The sequence below is a fragment of the Stegostoma tigrinum genome, chromosome 15, assembly GCF_030684315.1.
Source record: "Stegostoma tigrinum isolate sSteTig4 chromosome 15, sSteTig4.hap1, whole genome shotgun sequence".
Taxonomy (NCBI): Eukaryota; Metazoa; Chordata; class Chondrichthyes; order Orectolobiformes; family Stegostomatidae; genus Stegostoma; species Stegostoma tigrinum.
In genome coordinates, this window is record NC_081368.1 from 23,959,550 (window position 1) to 23,987,516 (window position 27,967).

Below are 27,967 nucleotides of genomic sequence, written 5' to 3' on the forward strand. Positions count from 1 at the left end.
CAAGTTATTCTTAAAAAAACCATATATTTCCATAGCCAACTGCAGTACCAAATTTCATGGTACATAGCACATGGTCAAGTTTCAATGTGAAGTAAAGTGATTTAGAGGTAGGGTAGTAAATTCTGATGTGGAGCATTTTAACCAAAATTGTGCAGTTTATCATAGAATCCCTACAATGTGCCAACAGGCCCTTTGGCCCAACAAGTCCACACCAACCCTCAGAGCACCCCATCCAGACCCATCCCTCATAACCCACCTAATCTACACATCCCTGAACACCATGGGCAATTTATTTTGGCCAATCCACCTAGCCTGCACATCTTTGGACAGTGGTAGAAAACTGGAGCAACCAGAGGAAACCTGCGCAGATACAGGGAGAACATGCAAACTCCACACAGAAATTCACCTGAAGGTAGAATTGAACTTGGGTCTGTGGCACTGTGAGGCAGAAGTGCTAACCACCGAGCCACTGTTCTGCCCCAAATTCTTTGTGTACTTTCCATTTGAAGACTTTGTTGCAGACCAATTTTGCTAATCTTTGTAAGCAACTGACAACAGCTTTGACTGACACATGGTCAGCCTACCTTGGTGAATGTTCATGAGCATTCAGGTAATGCAAATTGATACAACTTTTTTGATTCAAGCAGGTGAAACCCATTAGTGAGATTAACTTGTCCCAAAAGCCTTGATGAGTAGCACCAAGTATGCAATATCTGGGTGGTCAGACTCTTTAGAGTTTCAATAACACAGTCTTTGTCTGAGAATACTGTACAAATTGTGAATGCCTCATAGGATAATGGATTATGCAGCTTTTAGAGTATGCTCCAAAACATTTGGTTTTTTTTTCTACAAGACATTCATACTATGGGATGATAATGATGTTTAATTTGTCAGTTCTGTTAACAAAGTCTAATTGGCTTTACTTCCTAAAGAATGGTCACTGCACTTGAAAAGTTAACTCTGCTTTCTCCTTCACGGGCGCTGCCAGACTTGCTGAACTTTTCTAGCAACTTTGTTTTTTGTCCTTTGTAAACATCTTGTACTTTTGTTAAGTGGTAGTTGCAGACTGATGGTCAATATTGATTGCATTTAAATTGTTATAAATGGCTCATCGTTATGCTGGTTGAGTGTTTACGTTGACTGATGTGATCCAGCACAGGTCTGGGGACTAAGCCTGACTCCATCTTCTGAGTGGAAGATGCAAGACTGTTGCAACACTTATAAATGGAAAACAACAAACAACACAAGACACATTGCACCTGATAAGAATAGTGGCATAGATCTTACAGTAATGATTTTATAAATCGGATCAGTGTAGGGGAGATAAAAGTAATTGGAAATACATTCTCAGTAGTTGCACAACACCTCTTAATTCAGGGTGTAGAGCTGGGTGACTATAGCAGGCCAAGCAGCATCAGAGGAGCAGGAAAACTAATGTTTCGGGCCCAAAATTACTTCAGAATTTCAGTATCCGCAGCATTTTGATTTGACTTGAACTGGGACTAACTTTAGATCGCTCCATAAAGATTCGTTGGATATACAATGAACCAAATGGCCTGAGTTGTGCACTATAACATAATACCTGGTGAGGGTGCAGGATTACGATGAACTCATTAGCGAAGCACCTAGCTCTCATTTATAGAAATTTGTAAACTAGCGCTGACCGTGGTGCTTAACACAAAGCCAAATCCTGACTGAGCATGCAGCCAATCAGGCGCAGATCAATAAACAAAAGGATCTTTTGATATGATTACTGGCCTTTGGCCTTTAAAATAAACAAAAATTGCACGATTCAATGTCTTTAAAAATCGACATCGGTATAACACAGTCAAAGGACACTTCCTCATTTCCAACAGTGCTAAAGTGTTGAGCCTCAAAGCTAAGGCAAGTTTAATTGTTTTGATTTATAAAGATGGGTTTTAATCATATTTTAAAGGAAATTGTTATTGTTTCAGTATGGAGCATGGACAGATTATGTTATGCATTTAGTATTAGCTAGTATTTTATTAGCTGCTGTTAATTGGATCCATTCTAATTTTTAAAATCATTGACTGACTTTGCAAAGGATTTTCAAAATGATTTTCAAAATGAGTCAATTTAAGTCTCAAAAATAATATTGGGGAAATGTGAATAAAATTCTACAGGTATTGAACATTGCTTACTCCAGTTCATTACCTGTTCTTATAACTGGAGTAGGATTGGCACAACAATTTTGCTTGCTATTTGGAATGTGCAGTCTCTGAATTGGTTTTGGTTTGAGATCGATCCCAGTTTGTTTAATGCTAGACAGAGATCTAACTCAAGACATAGAATCATCTACATTTTACAATGACATTTTTTGTTTAGACATACGCTTGTGTTCAATCAGAAGCAAACTCTAACTGGAAAGAACACGAAGATATTTCTAAACAAATTTCAGTTTCACTATTAACCCTCTTCTCCTGCCTTGGCTTGATCCCACACAGTCCCAAAGCATGGTGTCAGACATAAACAATCGACATTTACGTGCCCACCTGCACCAAATAAAAGCAAGCAGTCACTCAAAATAGCAAGAGTATGACAGGCCTGAAATCTGACATAAGACAATAAATTTTGGAATTAGAAATGCCTATCGGCTCATCAAGCACTTTCAATTTACAATGAACACAGGGCAACACAAACATTAACTTCTTTGCCCCACCCAAGATCACAATAGTGTCATTTTAACCTCCATCTAAAGGCATCAAATTGATTAGTGACTTTGCAACCTTCAATCGTTTTCAAATGGGTTTAAATCTATTACCTTTTAAAATGGCCTAGAGTAATTTCTGGCAATTTATTCTACAGATGTAATCGACTGTGGATAAAAATTCTAATGTTAATTTTTGCTTGAGGTTTGATCATTTTGTTGAGGTGTCCTCATGTTCTGTATAAATGTTGGAAAATAAGTTTAATTGTATGAGTAACCTACATTAATTATGTAAATCTCCATGGACAGAGCAATACTTAACAATCTTCCTGGAACTCCATGGTATTCCTATGATATATAAAATACCTGCCTTGAAAGTTCAATTTCACATGTTGAAATATGACTAAATATCTGTGTAAATGCTGTTGATTAAGATATTGAGCTCATCAGTGCCCTTTTGTTTGGGTCATATACATACTGCTAGGATTCCACAGTAGTATCCACAATATTTTTGATGTGGATCACACTGGATGCCATATTAATGCACGTTAGTACACGCGCCAGGAATATATAGAACAGCTGAGCGAGATGCAAATCAACGTGCAATGCTTGCCCCGATTGTGCCACTTCTGAATTTAACATTCCAGTCAACATATTGTCTTAATCTCACACATGTGATTAACCCTCCCACCAGTGCTATTTAAAGAGATTATCAGCTACATGCATCAGTTCGAGTCACAAAGCTATTTAGCATAGGGTCTTTGGCCCACCATGTCTATTCCAACCAACAAACACCAAACTACACTAATCCCATTTACTTGCACTTGGCCCATAGCCTACTAACTGATGAAAATCTGATGAAAAGGTATCTACACTGTTAATTACCTGTCCAAACTATCCATGACAAGGTTCCTTCAAGATTAATGCAAAAATACAATAACTTCATGCAGTTCTGGAGAGGATGATAGCTAGTTGTCATTTTTGCAAGGCTGATGATGAAACAATGCAAATCATGCAGTGATTTGAACTCATGGGACATAGGCATTACTGGAAAGGTGAGTTTTTGTTGCCCATCACAGATAAGGCCATTTAAGAGCGTAGTTAAGAGTCAACTTCATTGTTGTGGTACTGGAGTCACATGTAGGCCAGATTGGAATGGATGACAAAGCTCCTTCCCTTCACGATATTAGCAAACTAGATGGGTTTTTAACGACAATCACTGGTAATGTCTGCTTTCTATTCTGAATTTTTTAACTGAATTTAAATTCTAATAGCTGTGATGGGATTTGAACCCATGTTTCAACATCATTTGCCTGGTCTCTTGACCACTAGTACAGTAACTAACCGTATGTCATCGCATCTCTTCATTGTTACAAATTATTTGCCAATTTATACATCAATTGTAGCAATTGACACTTGCTGGTTAATTTCTTCCGGCAGAGTTTTTTTTACAATTTTACAACTTTTTTTCTGTTGCTTTCTTTAGTTTATCAAAATTCAAATGATTGCGGGGGAATAGTGTGATAGGTACATAAGGTTTTTTAAAATCTGGCTTCAAAACTTCTGCACAAACTGCTTTCTTCCAGAAATGGTGGCATGAGCGGGCACTTACCTTGGAATATAATATGACTTGGTAATGAGCAGAGTTTATAACGTCTGCAGAAACTAATTGAAGACAGAGGACAAGAAGATCGAGAAAGGCTCTAAGCAGTGGGTCATCTGCACAAACTGCTTTCTTCCAGAAATGGTGGCATGAGCGGGCACTTACCTTGGAATATAATATGACTTGGTGATGAGCAGAGTTTATAACATCAGCAGAAATTAATTGAAGACAGAGGACAAGAAGATCGAGAAGGGCTCTAAGCAGTGGGTCAAATTTGCCTAGTGAGTTCAGGGAGCAAATCTTCGACATCAAACTCAGCAAGAAACAGCATTTGTGGCATTAATATTTCACTAAGAAAATCATAAGTGAAATCTATCACTTGTTACAACAATACCGCTAAAATCAGACTAGTTATTACACATTCATTCGGGACGTTTACTGTGCCATTTGCATTTGAATCACTATAATAATGGGAGGTAATATGCCAGTGTTGTTGTTGCTGGAATAATAATCCAGAGATTTATGCAATGTTCTGGGAACCTGAGTTGAATTTCAGCATGGTAGATGCTTGCCTAGATAAGTGCACCTCCAACAACATTCAAGAAGCCGGATACCGTCCAGGTCAAAGCAACCTGCTTGATTGAGGTCACACCCACAGTCACTCCTCCACTGCGAATGCACAGTTGCAGCAGGGTGTACTATTTACAAGATGTACAGCAAAAATTCTCCATGGGTTCCTTGACAGCTCCTTCCAAACTCACAAATACTATCATCTGGAAAGGCAAGGGAGATAAGCAACTGACCATTCATGCTTGGTAACATATCTCTGTGCCTTCAATGTCACCACGTCAAAATCTTGGAATTTCACTAACCTCCCCACATCAACATTGTGCTTGTACCTACAACAAATGGACTGCAGCAGTTCAAGAAAACAGCTCACCACATTCTCATGGAGTTAAACTCCATCTGCCACTGTTCAGAACATTGGTTTAATTTATACATGGATAATTGTGAATTTTGTATTCTGATAAAATCAACAAGAGCAGGTCTTATGTGTTGGCAGTAGGTCCTTAAGTAGCATTGTCAAACAGAAAAACCTAGGGGTTCAGGTACATAGTTCTTCCAAAGTTGTATCAAAGGTAGGCAGGGTGGTTAAAAAGGCATTTAGCATGCTTGCCTTCATTGCTCAGATCATTGAGTATAGGAGTTGGGACATCATTTTGAGGTTGTACAGGATGTTGGTGAGGCAATGTTGGAATACTGTGTATAGTTCTGGTTTCCCTGCTATAGGAAGGATATTATTAAATTGGAGAGGGTTCAGAAAAGATTTACCAAGATTTTGCTGCCAGTGGAGGGTTTGAGTTGTAAAGATAGACTGGATAGGCTGGGACTTTTTTTTAACTGGTGTGTGGGAGGCCAAGGGGTGACCTTACAGAGGTTTATAAAATCACAGATAAGCAGTTTAGCAAAAGTCTTTTCTCTAGATGAGTTCAAAACTAAGGGGCATGTTTTTATGATGAGAGGAGAAAGACTTAAAACGGACTTGAGGGGAGGGTGATTTGTTTCTGGAATGAACTGCCAGAGAAAGAGGTAGATACAGGTATAATTACAACATCTAAAAGATTTGGATGGGTACATTAACAGGAAAGACTTAGAGGGATATGGGCCAATTGCAGGCAAGTGGGACTAGTTTTAATTTGGGGAACTTGGTAGGCATGGAGAAGTTGGACTGAGGGGTCTGTTTCCGTGCTGTATAACTCTGTGGCTCTACAACTGGGGACCAATCGTCGTTAATAACAACATGCCAAATATGTGGATGTCCAGCACTTGTGCAATGAAAGCCAAACTAGCACATATAATATGCTAAAGCACACCGTTGGCATATGGAAATACAGGTTCTGCTGCCTGGCTTGCTCTAGAGGAACCTGCAGTACTTGACAGACCAGCTGTCCAGATATACTGCTGTAGTTTTTACCAACTTGCCGTCATGCATGCAGAACCCTTACTACCATCTGCAGGGTCATTAACTGAGTGACAGGAGGAGGAGGAGGAGGAAGAAGAGGCAGAGAAGAAAGGAAGCTTTGACATCTCAGCATGGTTGGTGGCAGAGTTAATAGGAATTGTAGATGCTGGAGAATCTGAGACAACAAAGTGTAGAGCTGGATGAACTCAGCAGGCCAAGCAGCATCTTAGGAGCACAAAAGCTGACGTTTCGGGCCTCGACCTTTCATCAGAAAAGGGGGAGGGGGAGAGGGTTCTGAAATAAATGGGGAGGGAGGGGGAGGCAGATTGAAGATGGATAGAGGAGAAGATAGGTGGAGAGGAGACAGACAAGTTAAAGAGGCGGTCTTGGTGGACAGGCAAGAGCAAGGGCACAACTGATAGGGGGATGCAAACTGTCTTCTGGACAGCAGTTTTGTACTTCATGGAGCCACTGTTATTGCCTTGGGCAGTACCTCAACACTCCTGGCAACCTCTCTGGGGCACATTGCTGGATTATTGTGATAATGTGCAAGCCCTTTTGCAGAATGTAACCCGTAGCTGTGATGGTAACAGTCTCCATTCCAGTGTCACATTTGGATATTTGGTGGTTGTTGCTTGTGCTGCAGTGACATCTATAACAGATGAATTATTGTTGTGTCCTCATATTTCTGAATGGATTAGCCATATTTGTCATACTTGATAGGATGGACTCTAAACATTTAAAGCCTTAAGTTGGTGCTGGATCCCTCCATGCTCCTTGGTATTGACTTACAAGCTTTCTTGTAGGATTTCCAATGCATTGGGCATTTTGTTCTGATACTTAGCTGTCTTCACTATGTACTGTCCTATTGAAATGCTCAATGGAGTCTTCTCCAGAAGAACTTGCATTGCAACCTCAGTCTCCAGTAAGTTGTCACCTGCAGAACCCTTGCCCTTGCTCTGACTTGAGCTTTCTTATGCTCATTGAGAGACCATGTGCACTGGTGGTATCTGAGTTGGCAGCTGTGACCGTGTGATTGACTGGCATTGCATTGTCTTCATCATCACTCTATTCTTGGTGCTGCTGCTTCGCCTCACCAGACTGTATCTCTTCACTGTGTGAAAGAATAGTATTACCATGGTAAGTTTGTCATTCATAATAAGAGGTGCATGCTTATAGCACCTTCAGCCTGTAAATCAGAACAGAGTATAGGATGTTTGAGAATTAGAAGGATAGGATGTGAGGATACTGTTATAATCAGGTTAATAAGGGTTAAATGTCCCCTTCTTTCCCACATTAGGTCTTTTTTTTAAAGATACACTTGCCAATTCAGTGAGTGTTTAACTATTGATATATCATGGCTGTAAAAGAACAAGCAGCCAGGTTTTCTTGATTTTTTAAACTAGATAAGAGAATGGTGTTTATTATACATAACCCAGTTTAAGAAAAAAATAATAAAAGCAGTTCAACCAACATGTATATACTCACACTCTCAGCTGTTGGACACACACAAATAAATGATCAGAAACAGACTCAGCACTTTCAAGTCCAGTTAAATGAAACAAGTCTGTGGCTCTTGAATGTTGGTAACTTGCCTGGCATTACACTGAATTCACTGGTTCTTCTGAGTCAGTATTGAGATTGTTTAAATATGTACACTAATGATTTATATCTTCTTGGAGATAACAGCTGTGAAAATGAGATCTTTTTACAATCTTTGCATGTGAAACCTAGGCACTCAATAGCACCATCAGGCAGGGCTCAAATCCTGCAATTTTTTGTTTGGAAAGAGGTAAAGAAAGCTGCACAGAGATCTCACGTCTTCAATAATTCATGTGGTTGTGCTGGCCCGTAGAGAAAACAGTTACTTAAACATACAAAAGATTAGCTGGCTTGTCACATGACCCTCCAACTCCAATGACCCATAAATATAAGCTATGGTTTAGTTGATGTGTATGGCATTCATGATTAGTTGATTTTGTACTATCTGAAGCCATATGCAATGAAAAATGATAAACTGAACTGTTCATTTGGAGAGGCAGTGTAGACCCAGTAGGCTGAATAGCATTTTGTGCATTGTAAAAGTTCTGTGATGATGTCTGGACAAATTCTTTTTATTGCAAGAGCTCCACTAGCCAAGCAAATACATCTAATGTAAACAAAAAATTTCTGGAAATCACATTGGGTCAGGCAACATCCAAGGAGAGAGAGCAAGCTAATGTTTTGAGTTTAGATGACTCTTCATTATGTCTAATAGTTTTTCTCCATCCAGTTGAGTAGCTGGGTGACTGCCAGGATGCTTTGCTAATAGTTAGGAAATGGCCTCCATTCATTGTCCTTTAAGGCAGTTATTTCTGGCGAGGCTTTGTAGGCAGGTAAGTTCAACTAATTGGCCTTAGAATGTAGGCACAGTAATGCAAATGTGCAGTTGTTGTGGACTGCGAAATTTTGAATTTATAAAGTTAAGTTAGTAATTACCAATCAGCAAATTCATAGATCAATTTTAATAATTATGGCTTCAGGTGGGATATTCAGGTGAGTAAAAAACGTAAATTTGTCCATTTTGGGAGGAAAAGTAGAAATGCAGAGTGTTGTTTAAATGGGCAGAGTTTGGAAAGTGTTGATGTGCAGAGACCTTGTGTCCTTTTCAAGAGTCATTGATAGCTAACATTCAGGTGCATCGAACAGATAGGAAGGCATTTGGTACATTTGTTGCGAGAGGATTTGAGTGCGGGGTAAAGATGTTTTTCTGCAACTGTTTAGGGCATTGGGGAGATCACACCTGGAATATTGTGTATGGTTTTTTGGTTCTCCTTATCTAAGGAAGGATATATCTTCTCTAGGAGAATTACAATGAAGTGATATTGAACGGATTCCTGGAATGGAGAAATGATCCTATGTGGAGACATTGAGGAGATTAAGTCTATATTCTCTGGTGTTTATAGGATTGAGAGTTGATCTAAGTGCAACATGGAAAATTCTTACAGCTTTGCTGTAGGGCAGATGCAAGCCCCTTCCGATTTCTGTAATCACCTCCAGCCAGTCAGTGCTGTAAGTCATTGAATTCTGGCCTTTTGAGCATCACAGACTTTAATTACTTCACTGTTGGTGGATAGGCCCTCAAATGCTGAGGCCCTATATATGACATTCCTCACTTAGACCCTTACAACTTTAAAATGTTCTTTCAAATTTGCAAGTTTGACCAAATGAATTAATATCACCCTTTGTATCAAAAATGAAGCTTTTTTACAATGTTATTTTGAGTTTTGTTTCTTCATAAACTGTTTTATTTTTGTTTCTGTTTTTCAAACCAGACACCATCCCTGACTGAGAGGTCAGTCTTGTGAATGGCTTCAAGATTCCCATAATGTCATTATTTAGCTGGCTGCTAGAAAGTATACAACATCAGTTACACATGATTACTTTTGGAGAAGCCAGCTGATCTATGCTCAGCACTTTCCCTGACTTATAGGCAGCAGGCATTAACTGATGACACAGTCCTGCAATAGCATCCTGAAGGACATCATTACAGATCTAACACACAATGTTCCAGAGACAGGGTTTCTACCTTAATTAGTGAAAATGCAAACATTCAGTTACAATTTGTATGTACTGTCAGATGGTTGGAGAGTAAAGGCTTTAACTATTTTTAAACAACTTGCATAGTCATGTTATAGCATACCTCCTGGGCAGGGGGAATTGAATCGAGACCTTCTAGCCCAGATACAGGGACACTGCCACTACTCTACAAGATTCCACATGGGGAGGGTTTTAATTTTTTTAATCACCCTGTTCAGACATGTTACGACACACCTCTGGATCTAGTGGGACATGAACCTAGATGCTCTTAACCAAAAGTAGCAATACTACCCTTGCAGCACTAGTGAGCAATTTATCCAATAGAAAAACAACTTTCTCAATTCAACCACTATCCATTCAGTCCTGAGTTGAGTGAATTGAATTGGTGAGTCTTACCCACACTTTTCTTTAATTTAAAGGCAATGTCTGACATTTATCCTAACATCCTTGCCAATTGATTTGTTTTCCATGCACACCTCAATGACCTATTAAATATTGATTATTGGCATTATAATTGAGGATAATGTAGCTTTTCTTTTAGGAAGATGTCTTAATAATAACCAATTCCCATTCCATTCATACTTTTATGCTAAATCTTTGTCATAAATGTTTTGTTTCTCCCTTCTGCCAAACATACAAACAAAGATTGGAAGGTAATTAAAGAATAAGCTTTTCCTATTTGTCATTATTTTCAAAACTTTATCATTTTAAACCCTTACAGCTGTTTCTGCAAGGCAATCACTAACAAAAATGCACACTCTTACCTTTGTTCTCTAGTTGAATTGCTGACAGCTTCACTTTTGATATTTTGGTACATGGAGGTGGAAATGACGTGAATTCTAGAATCTGTTGCTCTAGCAACATTTGTTGATGTTCCCATGGTGGTTTCAGTGCATGGTTTAACCGTAACAATGCCACGTTATTGTATTGTGTCTCAATACAGAGAAACAAACCAGGACAACTTTGCCCTACAATCATTACTCATGGACTCATTATTCATTCAGCAATCAGTTTGTTTGATCGTTAATAAACATCACATTATCTGATTTCCATTGTTTGACTGTCTGCAGCTCAGACTCTGCTCTTGACTTTTTCGGGTTTTTACTGCCAACCGTCTAACGTTTATGAACATTCTTTAAATAAATTTATGTATTGTTCATTAAAAGTACAGGACTAGAACATGGTTCTCTGTAAAAATCAAATAAAATTAAACACATGAACCGTTTACATACACCTATTATTCTTTTGGATTTGAATCATTACGTATATTCAATGTTTTGATTTATTCATCCAGCGTTGAAAATGCAAATTAAATGGAAGTAAGATTCTGCATATCTAGTGTTTTCTCATTGCTTCCTGATATCTGTTAAAGTGTATGTTTATGTGCTACTTTGGTTTCTATTGGCTAGCTTGCTTATTATATATTTTCTTTATATTTTAAATTCTCGGCACATATTTGTTACATGTCCCTGTGATACTGTAGAACTCTTTGATGAATAACTTACGTGATGCTGGAGGACAATCTGGAGCAGCACATGTTGTATGATTCTAAAGAGGCAGATAGAAGCAACATAGTAACTTAGTTCATCAGACTCATTCATTTGTAACCAATGAGCTTCATCAGGCACCTGCCGGAGACATCTCAGCACAGCAATCCCTGGGGTGGAGTGTGGGGCAGTGGTGGTGGTGGCAGCAAGAAGCTAAGGTGACCCTGGGTCCATAATGTAGCACTGGGAGAATTCAAGCTTGGCCTTGGAGAGACAGGCATTTTTATGTGTAACCTGCTCCTTCTGTCTCTGACAATCAGATGAAGACTACTTGTTGTGCTGCCTGTAAGCCTGCTGCATTCAATGTAAAACAATTTCTGATTTGGATCTTAAAAGAGGGGATAGGCCATAGATACCTGTAAAGTATTTGATAGCTGTACTTCCAAGCTGTTTGACACACCCTATTTGGGGTTGTTTTGCAATCATTTTCTGCCTAGAAAATAGTTCCACACAATCCAACATTTCCAACATTTGTGCCCCTTCTCCATGAACTTAGTTCAAAAAGTTGGACTTCAATGAATAAATAATGGTATAATTCTCATTGCATATTTAAAGATGGTAAAGCCTTGATCTTTCACTTATGCATAAATATGAGCAGAATATGAAGGAATTCCATTTCTTTCTACATAATATCATGTAGGCAACTGTGGGAGAGAGTGTCCTTCTTAAAATTGCAGTGATCTCCTCAGCTTAATACCAAAGTGGGAGCACCCATTTTGGCTGAAATATGGCATGATAGATCACATTTTATTTATTTTGGATTTAATGAGGTGATTTCTCATCAAAAGACAAGCATGCAATGTTGTTGATTTAGTTTAAACAATAAAACAGAAGCTTATTACTCAAAGAAAATGAAGTTAAAATTGAATAAACAAAACTAATTACACATAATTACCAATTACACACAAATACATTAAAACGTTTGAAATCACATGGTAAAAATATAATTCCATTAATGCCAATTCATTAATCTAAACCACAAATCCTGCAGCATTTCTCTTTTGTTTACAAATTCAATAAATGTCCAAGTAAGTGTTTTAAAAGAATTCACTGTGCCTATCGAAATATTTAGAAGTTAATTATTAACATCAGACGCAATACTTAATTTTAAAAAATCCAAGCTAAAAAATAACTGGTGTTAAAATATGTATTGACCACACAATGATGACAAACAGCAACTAACAAATAAACAGAAAACATTGACCTTTATTATTGCATCACATTAAGAATGAAGAAACAGACCTAAAATTTGATGATGCTTTAATAGAGGCACAAAGAACACAAGAGTGTATTTATATCTGTGAGGCTGGATGAACACAGCAGGCCAAGCAGCATCTCAGGAGCACAAAAGCTGACGTTTCGGGCCTAGACCCTTCATCAGAGAGGGAGATGGGGTGAAGGTTCTGGAATAAATAGGGAGAGAGGGGGAGGCGGACCGAAGATGGAGAGAAAAGAAGATAGGTGGAGAGAGTATAGGTGGGGAGGTAGGGAGGGGATAGGTCAGTCCAGGGAAGACGGACAGGTCAAGGAGGTGGGATGAGGTCAGTAGGCAGATGGGGCTGCGGCCCGGGGTGGGAGGAAGGGATGGGTGAGAGGAAGAACAGGCCAGGGAGGCAGAGACAGGCCGGACCAGTTCCGGGATGCAGTGGGTGGAGGGGAAGAGCCGGGCCGGTTGCGCGGTGCAGTGGGGGGAGGGGACGAACCGGGCCGGTCCAGGGATGCGGTGGGGGAAGGGGAGACTCCGAAACTGGTGAAGTCCACATCGACACCACTAGGCTGCAGGGTTCCCAGGCGGAACACGAGCTGCTGTTCCCGCAACCCTCGGGTGGCACCACTGTGGCACTGCAGGAGTCCCATGATGGACATGTCATCTAAAGAATGGGAGAGGGAGTGGAAATGGTTTGCGACTGGGAGGTGCAGCCGTCTGTTGCGAACTGAGCGGAGGTGTTCCGCAAAGCGGTCCCCAAGCCTCCGCTTGGTTTCCCCAATGTAGAGGAAGCCACACCGGGCACAGCGGACACAGCACACCACACCGGCAGATGTGCAGGTGAACCTCTGCTTAATGTGGAATGTCATCTTGGGGCCTGGGATAGGGGTGAGGGAGGAGGTGTGGGGGCAAGTGTAGCATTTCCTGCAGGGGAAGGTGCTGGCTGTGGTGGGGTTGGAGGGCAGTGTGGAGCGAACAAGGGAGTCACGGAGAGAGTGGTCTCTCCGGAAAGCAGACAGGGGTGGGGATGGAAAAATGTCTTGGGTGATGGGGTTGGATTGTAGATGGCGGAAGTGTCGGAGGATGATGCGTTGTATCCGGAGGTTGGTGGGGTGGTGTGTGAGAACGAGGGGGATCCTTTTTGGGCAGTTGTGGCGGGGTTGGGGTGTGAGGGATGTGTTGCGGGAAATACGGGCGACGCGGTCAAGGGCGTTCTCGATCACTGTGGGGGGAAAGTTGCGGTCCTTGAAGAACTTGGACATCAAGGGGGCGGTAGGAGGTGGTGTCCGAGAGTTGGCGTCTGGCCTCGGTGAGGCCAGACATCTATATCTCTACATCGCCAAGGCCAGACGCCAACTCTCCGACACCATCTCCTACCGCCCCCTCGATCATGACCCCACACCCAAGCACCACACCATCATCTCCAACACCATTCATGACCTCATCACCTCAGGGGACCTCCCACCCACAGCCTCCGGCCTCGTTGTTCCCCAGCCCCGCACGGCCAGTTTCTATCTCCTTCCAAAGATCCACGGGCCTGCCTGCCCTGGTCGACCCATCGTCTCGGCCTGCTCTTGCCTCACCGTGCTCATCTCCACCTATCTGGACTCCATTTTCTCCCCTTTGGTCCAGGAATTCCCTACCTACGTCCGTGACACCACCCACGCCTTCCACCTCCTCCAGGACTTCCAATTCCCTGGCCCCCAACGCCTCGTCTTCGCCGTGGACGTCCAGTCCCTGTGCACCTGCGTTCCGCGTGCGGATGGCCTCGGGGCCCTCCGCTTCTTCCTGTCCCACAGGCCGACCAGTCCCCCTCCACCGACACCCTCATCTGCCTAGCCGAACTTGTCCTCGCCCTCAACAGCTTCTCTTTTGACTCCTCCCGCTTCCTACAGACTAAGGGGGTGGCCATGGGCACCCGTATGGGCCCCAGCTGTGCCTGCCTCTTTTTGGGTTGCATGGAGCGGTCCATCTTCCGCACCTGCACACGCCCCAGGCCCCACCTCTTCCTCCGGTACTTCGATGACTGTATCGACGCCGCCTCTTTCTCCCCAGAGGGGCTCGAACAGTTCATCCACTTCACCAACACCTTCCACCCCAACCTTCAGTTCGCCTGTGCCATCTCCAGCACATCCCTCGCCTTCCTGGACCTCTCAGTCTCCATCTCAGGCAACCAGCTTGTAACTGATGTCCATTTCAAGCCCACCGGCTCCCACAGCTACCTAGAATACACCTCCTCCCACCCACCCTCCTGCAAAAATTCCATCCCCTATTCCCAATTCCTCAGCCTCCGCCGCATCTGCTCCCACGATGGCGCGTTCCGCTCCCGCACATCCCAGGTGTCCAAGTTCTTCAAGGACTGCAACTTTCCCCCCACAGTGGTCGAGGGCGCCCTTGACCGCATCTCCCGTATTTCCCGCAACACATCCCTCACACCCCGCCCCCGTCACAACCGCCCAAAGAGGATTCCCCTCGTTCTCACACACCACCCCACCAACCTCCGGATACAATGCATCATCCTCCGACACTTCCGCCATTTACAATCCGACCCCACCACCCAAGACATTTTTCCATCCCCATCCCTGTCTGCTTTCCGGAGAGACCACTCTCTCCATGACTCCCTTGTTCGCTCCACACTGCCCTCCAACCCCACCACAGCCAGCACCTTCCCCTGCAACCGTAGGAAATGCTACACCTGCCCCCGCACCTCCTCCCTCACCCCTATCCCAGGCCCCAAGATGACATTCCACATTAAGCAGAGGTTCACCTGCATATCTGCCGGTGTGGTGTGCTGCGTCCGCTGTGCCCGGTGTGGCTTCCTCTACATTGGGGAAACCAAGCGGAGGCTTGGGGACCGCTTTGCGGAACACCTCCGCTCAGTTCGCAACGGATGGCTGCACCTCCCAGTCGCAAACCATTTCCACTCCCCCTCCCATTCTTTAGATGACATGTCCATCATGGTTCTCCTGCAGTGCCACAATGATGCCACCCGAGGGTTGCAGGAACAATGGCTCGTGTTCTGCCTGGGAACGCTGCAGCCTAGTGGTGTCGATGTGGACTTCACCAGTTTTGGGGTCTCCCCTTCCCCCACTGCATCCCTGGACCGGCCCGGCTCTTCCCCTCCACCCACTGCATCCCGGAACCGGTCCGGCCTGTCTCTGCCTCCCTGGCCTGTTCTTCCTCTCACCCATCCCTTCCTCCCACCCCGGGCCGCAGCCCCATCTGCCTACTGACCTCATCCCACCTCCTTGACCTGTCCGTCTTCCCTGGACTGACCTATCCCCTCCCTACCTCCCCACCTATACTCTCTCCACCTATCTTCTTTTCTCTCCATCTTCGGTCCGCCTCCCCCTCTCTCCCTATTTATTCCAGAACCTTCACCCCATCCCCCTCTCTGATGAAGGGTCTAGGCCCGAAACGTCAGCTTTTGTGCTCCTGAGATGCTGCTTGGCCTGCTGTGTTCATCCAGCCTCACATTTTATTATCTTGAATTCTCCAGCATCTGCAGTTCCCATTATCTCAGTGTATTTATATCTGATGTGTTTATATCAGGTGGCTACAAAGACATGTGAAATGTATAATTTAGTTTAGATAGTTGCTTATTGCTTTAATGGTGCAAAAATTTTAAACTGGGAAGAACTGGGAAGGCATTCGGAGTTGACCTTGTAGGCACCATAATGGAATTTTTAAAACTTTGTAAGAAGATTAAACCATGAGGATATCAGCACCTGAATTCAAACAAGATTAGGTAAGATTTTATAATAAAGCCAGTAGACTAAATAAAATGTAGAATTCCCTACTCAGTTACGTATTGCTGTCTATTTACATGGATATCTAGGCAAATGAAGCATTTCTGAGATGTAGAGGCAAAGGCCAAGTGAATAAGTACTGAATTAATATGCCGAGGACCCTTAACTCTACCCCTAGAAAATTAAATTGGAATGTCAGTAAAAGACACAAAAATGTAATGATTATTACCAGTGCAGAAAGAAATCAAGTTGATCCGTAATAGTTTCTATAGATTTGATGAAAATGTTTGACTTATTGAAAGAATTTTTACATGTTTGGAAAAAATGTGAATTAAAAATGGCTTCTAATTATATGTTTGCCACAATAATGATGGGGTGATAATACTCAAAACTAACTAAACCAAAATTAAGAACAACATGAAACAGGAATAATCTCTTACATGTCAATTTACAATGTTATCAAATTCCTCAAGGACTTTGTCTCCAATCCAAAATGCTTACTTGTTGGTTAAAATGATTGGAATTGAAAAGTCAAACGTACTGTTATGAAGTTGTGTAGAGTACTTGTGAACCGGAAGATAGGAAGTTAGAATTTGTCTGTAAAATGATCGGGGCAAAGAGTGCATTGTCCCTTTAAGACGTGATGTGCTTTTCTAACCTTTGAGCTTTACACAGAAAATGTGTCAAAGCAGCTGAAGGGGTACAGTTCTGAAAATGAAACATGCCTCAATTGGCTTTGTGATTAGAAACCTTAGGCTTGTTTTGATGTTTTGGCAACTAGCTTGAAGATCAGCCAATTAATTTAAACTAAGTACTTTGTGATTGAAAAACAATTGAATTTTAATCTGATGGTTTTGACAACTTTGGACCAATGCTATTGTAAGAAAATTGATATGCCATATCCAAGGTACATAAGGAGAAGGTTTGAAAATTGGTGTGACAGCAAACCGCCATTTAAGGAATAAGCATCTAGCTCCCACAAGAAATAACTAAGCTCTCTAAGAAAACACGGCCTATCCATAAAAGTTACCACAGCACTTTTAGCTAAGAGTCCTCATAGGAGATTTCACAGAGAAAATATCCCTGATAGCTAGATCAGTGGAAGAAAGGCAGTTATGATTGAGAACAGCAGAAGAAAGGCACATAGACTTTGAGAGACTAAGTTTTAATTTATTTCTCTTATTACTTGGGTTTATATAACTGGGACTTGTATTTATTGGAATAGTATAACAGTAGAATTAAGTTCAGTTGGGGAATAGTTATGAGTTAAGGCAGAATTGTTTGGTTTGTTAATTTGTTCACTGTTAGGGTTAAATAAATAAATTATTACTTTTTACTTATAAAGTGAAAATCAGGGATTTTCTTTCATTTAACCTCCCCTTCCCCTAATGGTTTAACAAGTTGGGCAAGGTGAGGCGAGCTTCTCTGGGTGTTTTGGGTTTAATTATTAGAAGCGGACTGCTGCTACTGCCATAACAGATTGGGGGCTTGTGTTTCAATTTTAATCATTGCAGGGGTTTGACCTCCCCTTCCTAACATCACTGCCATTGCTTTTGGTAATAAGATTGTTCCCACGGGCAATGCATGTTGAAATATCAATGACAATTTCAGAACACTTCAATCTTTTTGCCATAAAACTGGCTTTCAGATCAATATCAAGACCATAGCATTTCATTTGACAGGAAACAACGAGTCAGTTTTTATACTATACTGTAATCAATACCTGATGACGGAATAGACTATATAACCTCCAGAACAGAGTGTGATTTGGCCCCAGAATTAAATTAATGAGAAGCTTAGTGCAGAGCCATATGGTTTTGTAGTTAAGTCTAGGGACTTGTCATTTCAAATCTTGTGTTCTTTGTGGTTGATTATTTTGAACCAAATAATGCAATTTTAAACAAAATCTTTGCATGCAAACTTATGTAAACTTAATCTTGAGAGCCAGGACTGGCCAAAGTTTATAATTATTGTGCATTGCATGTAGCTTTAATGTTGTGTCCAATGACAGCTGATGCAGGACAGGGACAGCACGGTGGCGCAGTGGTTAGCACTGCTGCCTCACAGCTCTAGGGACCTGAGTTTGATTCCACCCTCAGGCAGCTGTCTGTGTGGAGTTTGCACATTCTCCTTGTGTCTGCGTGGGTTTCCTCCAGGTGCTCTGGTTTCTCCCCACAGTCTAAAGATGTGCTGGCTAGGTGGCTTGGCCATGCTAAATTGTCCCATAGTGCCCAGGGATGTGCAAGTTAGATGGATTAGCCATGGGAAACACAGGGTTGCAGAGGAGCGTGGTGGATCAGGGTCTGCGTGATATGCTCTTCAGATGGCTAGTGTGAACTTGATGGGTCAAATGGCCTCCTTCCATGCTGTTGGGATTCAATGATTCTACTTATTGATCAAAATTCTGTCATGAACCTTACAAATTGACACTCAAAACCATAAACAACAACAGATTTTTATGAAACAATTCTTATGTTAAGATTTATTAGGCTACTTTAATGTCATTGCAATGATCCAACACAGCACATGCATTACATTCAGCACTGATTTCTGAATTCCATGTGTGGCTATTCTAGATTCTTTGAGCAGCCTTCCCATTACAAATCAGTTGCCTTTGTTATTGTGTAATACAGGCATATTTGTTCCAATATGTTGATCTGGAACTTAAACAATACACAGACTGGAAAGTAAACAGGACTGATATAAAATACTGCTAAAAAAATTGTCACATGACAGAGCCAGATGGCAAAGTCAAGCCATAAGGTAATAATCCTAATCATCTGCGGATGCAGCAAGAAATGATTCAGATGTACATAGGAATAGTGTGTCAATGTAAAACAAGCCAATGGTGAATTTTGCATTTCCATGACTTTGCATTGACTATTAACTAATCTCACCTCATTTCTATGCAGCTCACAATTCTCCTCTCCTCTCCAGAGAAAGTACGCAATGGCAGCTGTTCATTTGAAACTCAGAGATGTTATCTGAAAGGTTCAGTTCACTACTTGCTTCTCAGGGCTTCATTTAAGGTGCATTCATCAGCATGGCATTTCTTGCTGTATGGGCAGTGGTTGCCTCCAATCTTTGTCTACAGAAGTGAGCATTGACTAAACACCTGCGTCATCACATCACCATGGCTGATCTTGGAATCATGAGTAATGCACTTCAAAACTTCACCTCTGCAGTTTGGAACTCATGGACATTTTGCACTTCAGTGCTCCAGCCAGGTTACTCTGTACGCATATCCACATTATGCATCCACACAGGATGAGTTTTATGGCACCTACCTTGCTTCCTTTGCTAACATTCACTTTGCGTCTAATTAGAGGCTACTATCTCTTGCTTGCATTGCCTTTTAGTGCAGACAGCAAGGGAGGCAGCTTGTGTGGTTGGCAGCAATAAGCAGTCAAGAAGGTACACATTTCACTGTATGACACTGTCCATACTAATGTCACAGTTACAGCATATGCCAGCAGCTTACATAGCAAACAGATTGCATATGCTTCAACTCAATGACAATGTCAAAGAGGATCATTTCTTAGTGTGGTCAAAGGGAAACTATGGTCACTCAAGGGGTGTCACTACAGTCGGTCAACGGGCTTGTTTGATTTCAATTCAGTGCATGATCATTAAGTTATTTGGTTCCACACTGTCCAGGGATTGGGTCACAATCAATGCGGCAAGCTGACTCCAACCAGTTCAGTAATGACAGATATGTCAGCCAAGAAACTGTGGAGATATCAGGGGGAGATAGATTGTATTCAGTCTGTGCCCTCCTCATGAATCAGTTCAAGGGTTAGGCAGTATGGGCAGGTGGTTTATCAAGGGCAGTCCATGGGATTTTGGGGAAAATAGGAAACTCCATTCTGGGGATGGGCTGCACTACATTGTAACACTGAGGAGACAATGTCAGAGAAGTTGGGGGGTGGGGTTAAGCAGTGACAACTCCAAATATATGGGAACCTGTAAATCAATCACAGGAGTGTAAAATCAATAATGTTCCAGCTGTGACCAAATGTCAACTTCACAATAAGGAGCCAAAATGGTTGCCAACATGTTCATAATGGCTGGAAAATATTTTGGTCTGTGGGGTGGGATAGCTATTATTGCGGTGTGAGACCCTGATGGGGGAAATTGCATTAACCAATGGCATCCATTTATGCCACACATCTACCATCATACTTCATATGCAGTTAATGCATTGACCAACAATGCACATGATAAGTCTTGACCTCAAGTAATCTTGACTATTCCATTGATTATAATAACTGAATGCTTGTCATCTTTGCAAAGCCAGTATAACCACAACTGAAGTTAAAAATGTTACCTGCATTCATGAACACTTTCCACAAATCTCATTGTTGTAAAATGAGTCAGACCTGCTATCCTCACATACTAAACTATAAATATGTAAAAATATGGTATATTGTAGTCAATGGTGTGTTCCTTGAGGGTGTAGATCTGCTAGGCTTGTAATCTCAAAATATTGTCTTTCAGCAGGCCTTGTGCTACAAATATCTGAATGAGGTGAAATAACTTGGACATTCGTGAGGAGCAGTTCATGAGGCCTCCTTCTGGGACGCCTCATGCTGTAGATTATCACAGTTTAAGATTAAGCCTAATTTCTATTTGGTATGATTGTTCAGGAGTCACATCGCTGAGAAGTTGTTCTGTTTAGGATATTCACATATGGCATTAGCACACTCACCTTGAATAGATCCAACAATGGCTAATGCTACCAATCACTGTCACAGCTCCAGGCAATGGCATTGTCAAAGGACACAGCAATTTCAAAGATGTCTGCAAGTCCAGGAGCAACAACAATACCAATGCTGCCACACAGCTGCCAGAGAAAGAAACCACAGCAGAAGGTCTCCTCAGGATGTGAAGGAAGAAGTGGAGACACAGAATCTACCAGCCTCACTGTAATTTCCTCCAGCTATGTGAAGACCAGTGCTTCAGCATATTTCACTTCAACATTTGTGCTTCCTTGTAAAACAAATAGACAGACTGAATCTTTCCCTCCAGAATTGTGTGCATTCTTGAATGATCACCTCATGACACACACATGGTGGCAGTAAATGTGGAAGATAAGTGGAGGCCAGGCCCTGTCATAATGCATTCACATTACCTTTTGGCCTCAGTGTCCAATTCGTTAATGTTCTGTATCTTGGCTGCACTTATGAACATGAAAAGAAGAATTCCTGGCATCTGCTACAATCTGCAATATTTGTCAGAGATGAGCCATAGTTCACCAATACAATGTCTACCATTATTGGGATGTATGAAGATGTTGCTTAAATCTGACGTAATAGCCACTTAATCACATTGACAGCTAAAAAATCAATCATACACGTAAAGATTGAAAGTGCATATATGTTATAGAGTGTGAATGGCTCTTTACAACTTGGAGTTTTCTGTGCTACCTATATGTTCTGGGTGAGTTGTTTTCTTTCCTTCTCGCTCAGTCTTTCAATGTGGTATGGTGAGAGGATCCTGTCTGTAGTTCATCCTGTTGGCCTGTAAGATTTGAGCAGACAACTCAGAGATTGTATGTCACTGAAGGGCCCAGCCATGGTGAAAGCATCCTGCCCGGGTAGAAGTTTTCCTTCCTCAGGTATATTGTCCACAGGATTGAGGGTCACTGCTGGCATGGAGATGGAAGTGCTGAGCACCTCTGGAGTGTTCTGAGAATGAATGGTTTGGGGAATGAGGGTGTGTGTACATGTATCGTTCCTGCTGTGCCTGCTGTCACCGCTCTGTTTCCACAGGAGGAAAGGATACCTGGCGTGAAGTCAAAGTTCCACATCCCAATCTTACCTGCCTGTTGATGCTGAGCACAACTAAGATCTGCATGAATTTCCTGCTGCCGTTAGTGTTCCGCTAGAGCTAGCTTTCCATGGTGAATGCTGACCAGCCCATGGAGACCCAAAGATGCATACATGCAGGTACTGATAATCTTGGTAGACTCCTCTAATTTTCAACCAGTTTACCAAGTGTCTCTGACAAACCTGCCTGTTGCTCCTGTGACAGTCTGTGCATTTGCATTAAGTTATTACTGGTTGAAATAATAGGATCAACTTCTGCCTGGACCTCAGCAGTTTCCTGGTCTCCAACACCCATCTGAATGCCAGTGACCTGTGGTATTTCTCCCTCAGCCAGCTACAGAGATGGGACAATGATGTTGTCAACCTGTTGCGGTGAATGTTTCTGAGCTGCTGGAGGTTGCAGGTGAAAACCTTACCAAAGCACGCATGGATGATGCTGATACCTGCATTAGAAAAGGGAGACAATGAATCGTGCAATAGGGGTAGAAGCTTGAACATCTTAAGAACGAGAAAACACTGGACAGTAAGGGGAGAGCAGTGCAGCACCATGAAGCTTGCTGGTTGCCTTGACATAAGGATTTCAGCATCTCCACTCATGAAGCCTCAGTCCTCTCTGACCATCTTGGCACCTTCTCCTCTTCGGAGAGGAGGGATCGAATTTTGGCCATCACAATCTGTGCTTCTGTCTTTGCCCCCTCTGCCCCGTTATATGACACTTAAATCAGCATTGAGACAAAAGGTGGGATTAAAGTAGAATGGAAGTAGCTGGAAGACTGTTAGTGCTGATGCAAAAGCAGGAGATTTAGTGTCCCCAGTGAGTGAGCAGGAAGCAGAGAAGGCAGAAAGGGTTAGTAGTTTGGAGGATGAGGCAGGTGAAAATCATTTGAGTGGTGAGACTGCTTGTAATAGTAAAATATAGATCATTCGCTGTGGTAATCTTGATTGCAGTGACAGAGTTAGAGTGCATGTGAGATAGTAGGGTGAGGATGCACAGTGTATTGCATTCAAATTTATTATACACAACTTCAAATTATTACTTTTCATGGATGACATTTCAATAACTTCAGTGTGACTGAAACCAGAACACAGCGATTTCGAAATTGATGGATAGTCAGATTATTGCAATGTTGGAAATATAACAACAACAAAAAAGCATTAGATTTTCTTACTCAAACTGTTCAATTATTTTGAACTGTACTGACAGATCATGGTTTGGAAAAAAAACTGAAGCTGTAAAGTTAATTACTAAAAAGTAAAGTGTCACCAGTCCAATAAATTTCATTGCAGTTGCCAGCTGAATTGCTGCTGAAATTATTCACAAGAACAGCACTGACAGGCCATGGCAGAACTATGGCTGCAGCAGTGAAGATAAGAAGTTTTAGGAAAGCAAAGAGAAATTAGTCTCAAAGGCCTAGTTTACTAGATCAACTCCACTTCCTATTTCTCACTCTTTCCTTAATCCTTTCTCTGGAAATGGCTGTACTTGCCTGGAACCCATTTATGCTATCAAACAGTCTTCCAGCTGAACTTGCTTCACTTGCTTTCGTCTGGCTAAATTCCAATTTTTCATCTAACATTGCCATATGTTTGAATCCATCCAGAGAATGAAGAACTTGTCTGGATCAATTTTGTCAATTTTCCACTCCTTTAAGCAGCAGGAGAATATTCCCATCATATGGCTAGGCAAGGTTTGTCAAGGTTTGAAATAGATTCACAATCCAAGATAACATAAAATCATCTCAACTACTTCTACAACATAGTTCTTTCAGAGAATGACTTGGTAATCTTAAAATTCTATTTGAATCTTCCAATTCTAGTCATAGAGTCATACAGCATGGAAACAGACCCTTCGGTCTGACCAGTCCATGCAAAGCATAATCCCCAACTAAACTTGTCCCATTTACCTGCTCCTGGCCCGTATCCCTCCAAAACTTTCCTATTTATGTATTTATCCAAATGTCTTTTAAAAGTTGTAACTGTGCCTGCATCCATGACTTCCTCAGGAAGTTCAATCCACATGCGAATCAACCTCGCTGTAAAACATTTGCTCCTTACGCTTTTTATAAATCTCCCTCCTGTCACCTTAAAATATGTCTCCTTGTCTTGAAATCCCCCATCCTAGGGAAAATACACCTACATTGACTCTATCTATACCCTCATGATTTTATAAACTTCGATAAGGTCACCCCTCAGCCTCCTACACTCCAGCGAAAAATGTCCCAAACCATCCAGCCTTTCTTTATAACTTAAACTTTCCATACCTAGCAACATCCTGGTAAATCTCTTCTGAATTCTTTCTAGCTTAAATCCTTCCTATAACTGAGCAACCAGAACTGGGCACAATCAGTTGATTTCCCAGCAATTTTAAAGTGGAAATACAAACCCATCTTGGGTTTGCTCATTTATTTAAAATTCATGATACTGAATACAAGTGGAGCAATTTTTCTCAGATGTTGAAGGAGAATATTCAAGAGAATGGATTAACTCAATCGTCTCGAACTAACATCCTTATGGATAGTTTGAAACAAATAATGCAAAAGACCTGAGAGGAGAGACTTGCTTACATTCCTCTTGGGAAATTCTAGCAAGACAAATGATGTAATAAAGCCATGGGTCCAATGTAGGCCAAGAACGTTGGGATTTAGCCTGACTTCTTATCTTTTGGCAAGGTTACTTTCTAATACAAGGGAAATTATTGTAAATCCTGCTACTATCTGTACATGAAGGAGAATGCAAAGTGGAATCTTAGAGGGATGAGATAGATATGGGTTCTGGTGAGAACTAGGACAGAATCACATGAAAAGCCCAGCAAGGCCTCTCTTAGAGCCAGGAATAACTTGCTGCATCTTTTATCTAAGTTCCAGGCATTCAGACAAAATATTCAGTAGGCAGTGGCAAGTTGCCTAATTAAATGGGAGTATTGCTTGTTAACATCCTTATTAACTGCACATCTCACTTTATTAGTATCAATTCAGAGATAGTAGGATCTGCTGATACTGGAGATTCTGAGACAGCAAGGTGTAGAGCTGGATGAACACAGCAGGCCAAGCAGCATTAGAGGAGCAGGAAAGTTGACATTTCGGGTCTAGACTCTTCTTCAGAAATGGGGGAAGGGAAGGGGATTCTGAAATAAATAGGGAGAGACGAATAGAAGATGAATAAAGGAGAAGATAGGTGGAGAGAAGATAGACAGGCCAAGGGGGCGGGATGAGGCTAGTAGGAGGAGATGGTTGTGTGGCTTGAGGTAGGAAGAGTGGAAAGGTGGGAGGAAGGAGGCAGGGACGAGCTGGGCTGGTTTTGGGATGCGGTAGGGGGAGGGGAGATTTTGAAGCTGGTGAAGTCCACATTGATACCATTGGACAGCAGTGGTACCTCCCTCCGTGACTCCTTTGTCCGCTCCAAACTCCCCACTAACCCCACCACCCCCAACACTTTTCCCTGCAAGTGCTACACCTGCCCCTGCACTTCTTGCATCACCCCCAGCCCAGGCCCAAAGAAGACCTTCCACATGCTCACCTGCACATCTGCTAACGTGGTGTACTGTATCTGCTGCTCTCAATGTGGCCTTCTCTATATCGGGGAAACCAAACGGAGGCTTGGGGACCGCTTTGTGGAGCACTTATGCTCGGGTGACAAACTGCTGCACCTCCCTGTCACAAACCATTTCAACTCCCCCTCCCACTCCTTGGATGATATGTCCATCCTGGGCCTCCTGCAGTGCCACAACGATGCTACCCGAAGGTTGCAGGAACAGCAACTCATATTCCGCTTGGGAATCCTGTAGCCCAATGGTATCAATGTGGACTTCACCAGCTTCAAAATCTCCCCTCCCCCAACCGCATCCCAAAAACAGCCCAGCTCGTCTCCGACTCCCTAACCTGTCCTTCTTCCCACATATCCACTCCTCCCACTTCAAGCCCCACCCCCATCTCCTACCTACCAGCCTCATCCCGCCTCCTTGACCTGTCCATCCTCCCTGGGCTGACCTATCCCCTCCCTCACTCCCCACCTGCACTCACCTCTACTGGCTCCATCCCCACCTCTTTGACCTGTCTGTCTCCTCTCCACCTATCTTCTCCTTTTATCCATCTTCTATCCACCTCCTCCTCTCTCCCTATTTATTTCAGAATCCCCTTCCCCTTCCCCATTTCCGAAGAAGGGTCTAGACCCGAAACATCAGCTTTCCTGCTCCTCTAATGCTGCTTGGCCTGCTGTGTTCATCCAGCCCTGTACCTTGTTACCTCATCTTATTAGTATGCAGCTTTTTATTGTATCAGCTGCTATGGACACTGAGAAATCTCAACGTGAAAGATAACATCGGATTTCAGACCATACTTGCTTCAAACAACTTGCCTGTTGGAAACCAAATATCAACATCTTCGTTCACATTCCACGGGCACAGGAATGATCACTGCACATTCATGGAACCTGGTTCTCAACATGTGCCAACATGATACATCTCTGCTGCACTCACAGTATGCTTCTTCAACTCAATGATATACTTCAGGCCACAACTGTCATTGTAATGTTGTGGCAAGGATACTTTGTTCTCAGGGACACAAATCAAGGTCATTGACTGGACAAAGTTGCATCTTCAAGCTGTTGGCTTCCTCTTTCACTCCCTATGAGCATACCTGGATGCTCAAATGATCATTTTTACATCTTGCCCCTCAGCCAGAGGTACCAGCTTCACAGTACTGCTGCCTTGCTGTGCTTTTCAACACAGATACAAAGCCAGGGTGCTTGGTCAGCCACCCTCAGTCAAGTCCAGAGAGTAACCTTTGGTCAGGGATGCTGGCAAAAATAGTCAAAGGCAGTTACTAGAACAGGGACTTTGTCATAAACAATCAATGACTTGGGATTTCAGAGTAACGATCCTCTTCTCACGAGGGGTGAGGCATCCCACCACCTCTCTTGGCTCTTTTATGGGAGGCATCCAGATTTATTGAGTAGGCAGCACAGAAAACATGTCGGGTTAGTGCTGTCAGGGGTTAGGATGTGTAACAGTGAGTGAGGGCAGGTGTTGCAGGCAATAACGATGATTAGATCAGTGGTGAACAGCTCTGTTTTCAGTGTTTTGTTTTCAGATGGTCATGGTACCAGGTGATATGGACCCAAGACCTCTTTGAAGTAGGAACAGGGCTCTTTTGTGGTAGGGGGTTAGTGACAGGTAGGTGGTTGCAGATGCCCTTTGGGGCTGTTAACTGTGAAGAAGATTTTGGGTAAATGGTACATAAACTACTTGGATCTGTCAAATTTGTCAAGACCCGTCATTTAAGGATCAATTTATCAAGCAGTGTCAGTGACCTGTAAAGAGGTGTCAAAAGGTATTTAAAAATGATAGTTCTTTTCTCAGTAGGTTGTGTTATGCAATATAGAAATGTAAGTAATTAAACTATACTTCTTCCCTGATGTGCATGGGAGTTGTGTTTTATTTTAAATTCATTTACAGAATGTAGGCATCCCTGGCTAGGCCAGCATTTATTTTTCTAAATACCCTTGAGAAGCTGGTGGCCAGCTGCCTTTGAATTGTATGGAGGCAGTGACAGGTTTATGTCCCATTCTGTATAAAGATCTGTAGTAACTGTTGCACAGCCAGAGTTGTGGATTGCTGTCAAAGAGTCACTCTACCTGTGATTATCACAGTCTGTAACTCTGCTCAGGCTGTCAACTGGATGTTGCTTGAGGAAGTGGTAGTAAGAACTGCAGATGCTGGAGAATCTGAGATAACAAGGTGTAGAGCTGAATGAACACAGCAGGCCAAGCAGCATCAGAGGAGCAGAAAGAGGCAGGATGGACTCAGTAAAGGTGATTGTAGGTGGG